Genomic DNA, 9446 nt, shown 5'->3' with positions numbered 1-9446 from the left:
GACAGTAGGTGAGAGGCAGTAAGCCACTTTCCAGGGCCCCACTTATCAGGGAGGGCTTCCTGGAGGAGTAGAGGTTGGCGTTGAGCCTTAAATGATAGGTGGGATTAGGAAAGGCAGAATACTTACTGAGTATCTGCTGTGTGCCAGGTACTAATCTAGGCCCTGGGGATGCAGCAGTGAACGAGACACACAAAGTGTCTGGCCTCATGGAGGAGGTGTTTCTTTGTGTGTGTGTGTGTGTGTGTGTGTGTGTGTGTGTGTGTGTAGTGGGGGAGACAGAAAAAGGAATAAGTAAGTATAATATACAGTATGTTACACAGTAATCAGTGCTATGAAGGAACAAAACAGCAGGATAAAGGGACAGAGCTAAAAGGGGTTTGGGGGTGGAAGGTGAAGCCTCTTGGAAGAGGTGGCATATGACAAGAAAAAACAGCAAGTGCAAAGATCCTGAGACAGGATTTTAGTTTGTCAGTTTGTGGAATGTGGAACATCAAGGAGGCCACAGTGACTGGAGTAGAACGCCCTGGAGAATAGTAGGAAGGTGTGTGTTGTGGGAGAGGGTTGGTCTTGGGGCAGAAAGCAGATTATATAGGAATACACACACACATACCCCAGAACCAAGAAGAGAAGCCTCCTTTCCTCTTGGTATGTCCCCTCCAGCACCCTGAGAAGTTTAGCATCTCACTGTAAAGGGGGCAGTGCCCAGAGTCCTGCTCATTATCTTAGAGCAGGCACTGAGGGGTGAATTTGGGGTGGAGGGGCAATACATTGATAACTGGCACAGCATCTTTGAGAAAGTCTTGGCCAGGCCAATGGGGAGCCTTAGAGCAAAAAAAGCCCATTAGATGAGTCCTGTGTTGGGCAAAATTGACCCATCCCTAGAGTCCCACCGTGCTCAGTCCTTTGTAGTCCTTGGTTTCCTAGGGGGGCTGTGGCCTTGGCATGAACACTGCAGCAGCTCTGAAAGTGCAGCAGCTGGAGGTGGTCATACACCTATCCTCTTCATAGCAGGTCCTCTTGAAGAGACATCTGAGCGGCACACCTCCAAGGACACCCTGGATGCCAATGGAGGGATTCAGCAGGGCAATTGGGACAATATTCATTCAATCAACAAATATTTATCGTGCGTCCACTATGTACCAGACTCTGGGGACAGAGTGAATGAGACCTCATTCCAGTGTCGTGTTTTCCAGTCCTCATGAATCTGAAAGTCTGTAATGGTCACCCTAATAAATTATAGAACAGATGAGTGCTAAGAAGGGGAGATACATGGTACTTGGACTGACCTAATCTAGAGAAGTCAGGGTGGGCTTCCCTGAAGAAGTGTCTTCATATTTGAGATATTGTTGCCGAAATTCATCCTCTGTACACTGGTGCCAGGTTAAACCTCAGAGACAGAATTTTGAGTGAAGTAGAAAGAAATAGCTCTATTGCTTTGCCAGGCAAAGGGGGCCCCAGTGGGCTAATGCCCTCAGGAATGTGTGTCCTGCCCTGGAGGGGGTAGTGAGGAGTCTTTTTTTTTTTTTTTTTTTTTGCGGTACGCGGGCCTCTCACTGCTGTGGTCTCTCCCGTTGCGGAGCACAGGCTCCGGACGCGCAGGCTTAGCGGCCATGGCCCACGGGCCCAGTCGCTCCGCGGCATGTGGGATCTTCCCGGACCGGGGCACGAACCCAGTGAGGAGTCTTATAGTATTCAAGGAGCAGGGTGTGATCAGCTCATGGACATTGTTCTGACTGTTTGGTGGGGAGGTAATCAGGAGTCAGCATCATCAGCTGCCTTGTTCCAAGTGGACTGGGGTCTACATGCTTGCGGGCAGCCTACAGTTAACTTCTCCCACCTGGTGGGGGTTTCAGTATCTGCAAAACAGCTCAAAGGACATGGCTCAGAATGTTATCTATAGTCCTCGAGGAAGAACTAAAGGTCCTTGACTTTGTTTAATGGCCAAAGTATTATTATTTTGTCTTGCTTGACTGTTTTCCTTTCTTTCTGCATTTTCTCACTTCTCTGATTAACTTTATTCTTTAAAACTTTGACTAAAGTTTTTCTACAGACAAAAAGCAGGTGGAGGAGATGGGTGGGGATCTATTCAGGGAAGGCCTCATAGGGTCCTGCTTGGTTACAATATGAAGGATGACTGAGTGTAAACTAGATGAAAGGGGTGGTGGAACAGCATTTTAGGCAAAGAAAAGCATGTGCAAAGGCCCTGTGGTAGTGAGGACCATGGCATGAAAGAGGAAATAAAGGAAGCCAGTGGGTTGTCACAGGATAAGGAAGAGATGAACAAGGGGAGACAGGGAAGTGGGAGACTCATACAGGGCCTTGGAGTCTCTGCTGCCTCTACTGAAGACACAAGTCTGGGGAAAAGCAGGGAAAGATGGAGCTGAGGGAGTATGTGGGGGCCAGAGCATGGGAAGCCTTGAACATCCATTTAATTTTTATTTGAGAAAGACAGCTGCCTTGGTGCAAGTTTCTGTCTGGCCTGAGGGATCCATTTCACTGCCTTAGCATGAAAGATGCTGGGGATGCAGACATGGAGCAGAAAGGAGCCCTGGCATTCAGGTCTCCTGGCCTGCGGGCAGGACTGGCATGAACATGGCCAGTGGGAGGCTAAGGGGGATAAAAGCTATAGAAATGTTTGATAGTATGTTTTGACCCCATTATTTTGACCCAGGCCCTGATGCTTTGCTAGCAGCAGGGGCAGTTTCGACATAACTGAAGATGTTGAACTATGCAGGTGATAAACTTTGTTTAGATTAATAACTTGCTAAGGAATTACGTTGTGGGTAATAAAGAAAATTGTCAAAATTGGCCTGGGGAAAATTTGATGTCGTACTAGTCATTTTTTCGCCTACAATAATGCTGTGTAACAAACAACACCAAAACTTGATCGCTTATAACTTTGAGCATTTATTTCTATCTTTCATGGGCTTGTGGGTTGGCTGAGGCTCTGCTGGGATCTGCCAGGTTTAGTTCCAGGCTCTGGGTTGGTGTTTTGGTTTCCTAGGGCAGCCATAACAAAATACCACAGACTGGGTGGCTTAAACAACAGAAATGTATTTTCTCACAGTTCTGGAGGTTAGAAGTCCAAGATTGAAGTGTTGGTAGGATTGGTTTCTTCTGATGCCTCACTCCTTGGCTTGCAGATGGCCTCCTTCTCACTGTGTCCTCATGTGGTCACTCCTCTCTGTTTGTATCCCTGGTGTCTCCATGTGTGTCCAGATTTCCTCTTCTTATAAGGACACCAGGCAGATCAGGTTAGGGCCTTCCCTGATGACCTCATTTAAGTTTATCACCTTTTTAAAGGCCCTATCTCCAAGTGCTTTCACATTCTGAGATATTAGGGGTTAGGACTTCAACATAGGAATTTGCAGGAGACACAATTCAGCCCGTTAACAGTTGGGTTCAGGGTTATTCATGTATCTCCTTTTTCTGGGACCAGCAGGCACATGTTTTTGTCATGACAGAAGTCAGAGACTCCTGAGGGGCCAGAGAGACAGTGGGGACCCACGATGCTCTGAAAGCCCAGGCTCAGAACCACACACAGAACCAGCACTGCGTTCCACCAGTCAAAGCAAGTCCTGTGGTGCTCTGGTTACAACTGCTACATTACAACCCCCCTTAAAACTTAAAGGCATGAAACAGCCATTTCCTTTTGCTCACTGATTCTGTAGTTCAGGAATTTAGGCAGGGCACACTGGGAACTGCTTGCCTCTGCTCTAGACTGTCTGCGCCGCCAGCTGGAAACATTCAAGGCTGTGGCCAGAATCTTCTGGAGGTGTTTTCACTTACACATCTGGTGGTTAACATTGGCTGTCAGCTGGGACCTCAGTTGGAGCCGTCAACCAGAACACCTCTCTGTGGCATTCCCCAGGTGTTCTCTCTGTGTGGGCTAGTTTGGGCTCCCTCAAAGCATGGTGGGTGGGTTCCAAGAGAGCAAGGGGGAAGTGTATTGTACTTTTATGATCTAGCCGCAGAAGACACATCACTTCTGAACCCTGTTGCTCAAGGCTCTCACAGAGATCCACTCAGGTTCAAGAGGGAGGGGACAGAGACCTCCCCTACTTGATGGGAAGACATCAAGGTCAATGTAAGATGTGAGATGAATGAAACAACAAGGTCCTACTGTACAGCACAGGGAACTATATTCAATATCCTGTGATGAACCAGAATGAAAAGAACATGAAAAAGAATATATATATATAGAAAACTGAGTCACTTTGCTGTACAGCAGAAATTAACACCACGTTGTAAGTCAATTATACTTCAATAAAATTTTTTTTAAAATGTTGAGAGATGAATGTGAGATGGGAAATACATTGTGGTCATCTTTGGAAAATATAGACTGCCAACACAGTCAAGTTCAACATCAATGAGTAGAGAAATGTCCTCCAGTAGAGGGTATGTGGAGAGCGTGAGGAGGGAAGGCAGAACTGTGAGCAAATAATACAAACTGGGCTTCCCTGGTGGCGCAGTGGTTGAGAGTCCGCCTGCTGATGCAGGGGACACGGGTTCGTGCCCCGGTCTGGGAAGATCCCACATGCCGCTGAGCGGCTGGGCCCGTGAGCCATGGCTGCTGAGCCTGCACGTCCGGAGCCTGTGCTCCACAACGGGAGAGACCAGAGCAGTGAGAGGCCCGCGTACCGCAAAAAAAAAAAATAATAATAATAATACAAACTACCACAGATGTATAGAAATAACCAACACAAAATCAAGTTGACAGAAACGAAAACTGACATGTTAAATTAGATATTGACTAAAATTCAAACAGGGAGTAAAATTTTGACATTTAGATAATCAAATGTGACCTGAAAAAATTGGACCAATTAAAAATAATGGACATAGTAGACAACGCACAATGGCAGGAAACTGGTGAGATCAGATATAGACTAAAAATGACTGAGAGAAGAATTAAATCTTCATGGTGGCATTTACCCCATGAGACTAAGTGCTTTTCATGAAAAAATAATTTCGTAAAATTAAATTTAAAGTGGGAAACATTAGAAAGAATTTAATTTTGGTCATAAAATAACTAATGGAGGGATTAAATTTGTTTCATTCAGCTTGCCCAAGAAAACTCTTTCTTGATGTATTGGATTAGTGTAATTCTGATAAAAATAATTGAATTCAAAAGTCATAGTCAAAATAGTCTTGGGGTAAACACATATACGAGGTCAAAACATTTGGGTCAAATTAGCCTGTAATATTGAAATTTTCTGTAAAAAATGAGAAAGAAACTCAGGAGACAAATGAGGAACTAAAAAGTATTTACCTGTATGACAGATAAAGGGCTGATTTACTTTTAAAAAAGATTTTTAAAAACCCATCTAACAAATCAGTAAGAAAAAAACAAGAATGCAGTAGAAAGTAAACAAAAGTCATCACCAGGGAGATTACAGAAAAAGAATAGAAATGCCCTAAACAGTTCTTAAGGAAAAGTTCAAACATACAAAAAGAATAGTTTAATAAACCTCCATGTGTCTCCCGGGAGTTCACAATTATCTGCACATGGTCCTCATTTTCCCACCCTTGCCCCTGAATTATTTTAATAAATCCCAGGCATTATATCATTTCATTCATAAATATTTCAGTATGTCATTAAGGACTGTTTTAATATACATAACCAAAATACTATGACTAGACATAAAAAATCCTAATATTTCCTTAATATCAAATATCCATTCAGTATGCAGATTTCCCTGATTGTCTCAAACATTTTTATTTGAATTTTCTTGGAATGAGGATCAACCTTAAATCTAGATTGCAGGTGGTCATCTGAATCTTTGTCTGGTTTTGGTATCAGGGTAATTTCCTTCCCTCTATTTTCTGGAAAATATTATCTAGAAATAGTGTTACTTTTTCTTTAACCATTTGGTAGAATTCTCCAGTGAAATCATCTGGGCCTGGAGATTTGGGGGTGGGGTAGGGTAATTTTTATATTGCAAATTCAATTCGCTTAGCTTTTAAAAGGCTATCAAATTATTTCATTTTGGGTAAGTTGCAGTGGGTTGTACTTTTTTTTTTTTTTTAGTAGGTTGTACTTTTCAAGAAATTGGTCCATTCATCAAAGTTGCAGTTATTGCTATAAATTTCCCTGTGAGCACTGATTTTACTGCATCCCATAAGTTTTGGTGTGTTATGATTCATCTGTCTCTGAGTATTTTCTAATTTCCTTTGTGATTTCTTCTTTGACTAATTGGTTATTTAACAGTGTGTTGTTTAATTTCCACGTATTTGTATATTTTCCAATTTTCCTTCTGTTATGATTTCTAGTTTTATTTCACTGTGGTCAGAGAAGATGCATTTATATTATTTCAATCTTTTAAATTTGTAGAGACTTGATTTGCGAACTAACATATAGTCTATCCTGGAGAAAATTTCATATGCACTAAAGAATGTGTATTCTGCTGTTGCTGGTAAAGCGTCCTATAGATGTTTGTTAAGTCTAATTGGTTTGTAGTTTGCTTAAGTCCTCTATTTCTTTTCTTTTTTTTTTTAATATTTATTTATTTGGCTGCGCCGGGTCTTAGTTGCAGCACGTGGGATATTTGTTGCGACATGTGGGATCTTTTCAGTTGTGGCATGCAGGCTCTTAGTTGTGGCATGGTTCCCCGACCAGGGATTGAACCCGGGCCCCCTACATTGGGAGTGCAGAGTGTTAACCACTGGACCACCAGGGAGGTCCCAAAGTCTTCTATTTCTTCTCATTTCCTTTTGTGTATATTTTTAAGATATTTTCTTAATGGTTTCAGTTAATTACCATTAACATCTTAAATTTATAACTACCTAGTTTGAATTGTTACTAGCTTAGCTTCAATAACATAAAAATTTCTCCTATACCACTCTGTACCTCTCCCTTTATATTTGTCAAAAATTGTATCTTTATACATTGTGTGCCCTGATAACATAGGTTTCTAATTTTTTATGCATTTGTGTTTTAAATCATGTAGGAAATAGAGTTACAAACCAAAAATACATTAATACTCCTTTTTTTTTTTTTTTTTTTTCTTTTTGCGGTACGCAGGCCTCTCGCCGTTGTGGCCTCTCCCGTTGCAGAGCACAGGCTCCGGACGTGCAGGCCCAGCGGCCATGGCTCACAGGCCCAGCCGCTCCGCGGCATGCGGGATCCTCCCGGACCGGGGCGCGAACCCGTGTCCCCTGCATCGGGAGGCGGACTCTCAACCACTGCACCACCAGGGAAGCCCAATACTCCTTTTATATTACCTATGTATTTGTCTTTATCAGAGTTCTTTATTTCTTCATATGTCTTCAAATTTCACTGATTTCTGCTTTTATCTTTATTATTTCCTTCTTTTATTTCTGTTTGCTTTGAATTTACTTTGCTCTTCTTTCTCTACATCTTGAGGTGAGAACTTAGATTAATGAGTTGAGAATTTTTCTCTTTTGTGATGTATACACTTATTGCCTAAATTTCCCGCTTGGCACTGTTTTAACTCTGTCCCACAAATTTTAATATCTTGAATTTTCATTTCATTTAGTTCAATGTATTTTTTTTTTTCCCTTGAGACTTCCTCTTTGACCAATGAGTTATTTAGAATTATGTTGTTTAGTTTCCAAGTGTGGACATTTTCATGTTATCTTTCTGTTACTGATTTCTAGTTTGGTTCCACTGTGGTCAGAGAACACACTTTGTATGATTTCAATTCTTTTAAATTTATTGAGGTTTTTGTATGGCCCACACTATCGTCTATCTTGGTATATATTTAATGGGCACTTGGAAAGAATGTGTTAAGTGTTCTATAAATGTCAATCGAATCCTGATGGTTGATCGTGTTGTTGAACTCTTTATATTTTTGGTCATTTTCTGTCTAGTTATTCTATCACTTGTTGCAAGAAGGGTATTAATTGTGATTTGTCTCTTTCTCTTTTTAGTTCCATCAGTTTTGCTGCTGTCCTTTGATTGTTGATTGCATGATATATTTTTTTATCCTTTTTCTTTCAGCCTGCCTCTATCTATCTATCTATCTATCTATCTATATATTTTTTAAAGATTAATTTTCTTTATTTTTGGCTGTGGTCTTCATTGCTGCGCGCGGGCTTTCTCTAGTTGTGGCGAGTGGCTACTCTTCATTGTGGTGCACGGACTTCTCATTGTAGTGGCTTCTCTTGTTGCGGAGCATGGGCTCTGGGCGGGCTTCAGTAGTAGTGGCATGCGGACTCTAGAGCGCAGGCTCAGTAGTTGTGGCACATGGGTTTAGTTGCTCCGCGGCATGTGGGATCTTCCCAGACTAGGGCTCGATCCCGTGTCCCCTGCCTTGGCAGGCGGATTCTTAACCACTGCGCCACCAGGGAAGTCCCTGCCTATATATTTTAAAAGGATTTCTTATAGACAACATATAGTTGGTTTTGTAAATTTACTCTGCCAATATCTGTCTTTTAATTGGTATATTTAGACCATTACACTTAATATAATTATTGATACGTTAAGACATATCTCCTAATTTTCTTTCTGTGTGTTCTCTTTGTTACTCATTTCCCTGTTTTCTTTTTTCTGCCTTCCTGTGGGTTATTTGAAGATTGTTTTCTAGAATTCCATTTTAATTTATCTATAGTGTTTTCAAGTATGTCTGTACAGCTTTTTTAGTGGTTACTGTGGGTATTACATTACATATACATAATTTGTCACAGTCTACTGATGTTATCATTTTCCCCATTTGAGTGAAGTGTAGAAAGCTTACCTTTCTTTATGTCTCTTTACCCACTTTCATTATTGCCAGGTAGGGGTGGAATTCCGGGCTCCCAATGTGGTCTCCACTGACACTGTGGGGAGTAGGTGTAGCAGGAGAGGGCTCATTAACTGGCCAGCAGAGATGAAAGTCCTGGCTCCTTTGGCCTTATCTCACAACACCCCACATTGGTGGGAGTGGGGTCAGGGCACCTTGAATCAGGGTGGAAGCCTAGGCTCCCCACTCAGCCTTTGCTGATGTGGCTGGCCATAGTCTTCATAGTTTTTTTAGTGGTATTTGGCTGGAGTAGAGCTGTTATTGTCTAAAACTTTTCTGTCCTGCTAGGATGATCCTTTCCTAATCCTTTGAATAGAGAGAGCCGGCTTTGGTTGGGGCTGTTTTTTCTGTTCTGTGCCCATTGGCTTTTTTGGGTAGCCCACTCCAGCTTCTTTGGCCCCAAGTCTGGGGTCTCTGAGGCAGAGAGGAAAAACTGGGGAACTCACCATCGTGTTGTTCCTCAGGTCCTGAGGTCCCCGTGCAGCCTGCCTTCTCTTTACCTTTCAGTTTTCTTATGCTTGTTGCATATACAATGTCCAGGGATTTTAGTTTTACTTAGCAGGAGAAATAGGGGAAAGCTCCTCTGCTCCATCTTCCCAGACATGGAAGTGCAGAGGGGGGTCATCTGTCCTGAGGAGTTTCCCCCAGTCTGCATTTTACTGATTGCATTCCCATGTATCATTTATTGTGTCCCTCTGTCCCCTG

This window comes from Phocoena sinus, chromosome 15 (assembly GCF_008692025.1).
Source record: "Phocoena sinus isolate mPhoSin1 chromosome 15, mPhoSin1.pri, whole genome shotgun sequence".
NCBI classification, from domain to species: Eukaryota; Metazoa; Chordata; class Mammalia; order Artiodactyla; family Phocoenidae; genus Phocoena; species Phocoena sinus.
This window is presented reverse-complemented; position numbering follows the sequence as displayed.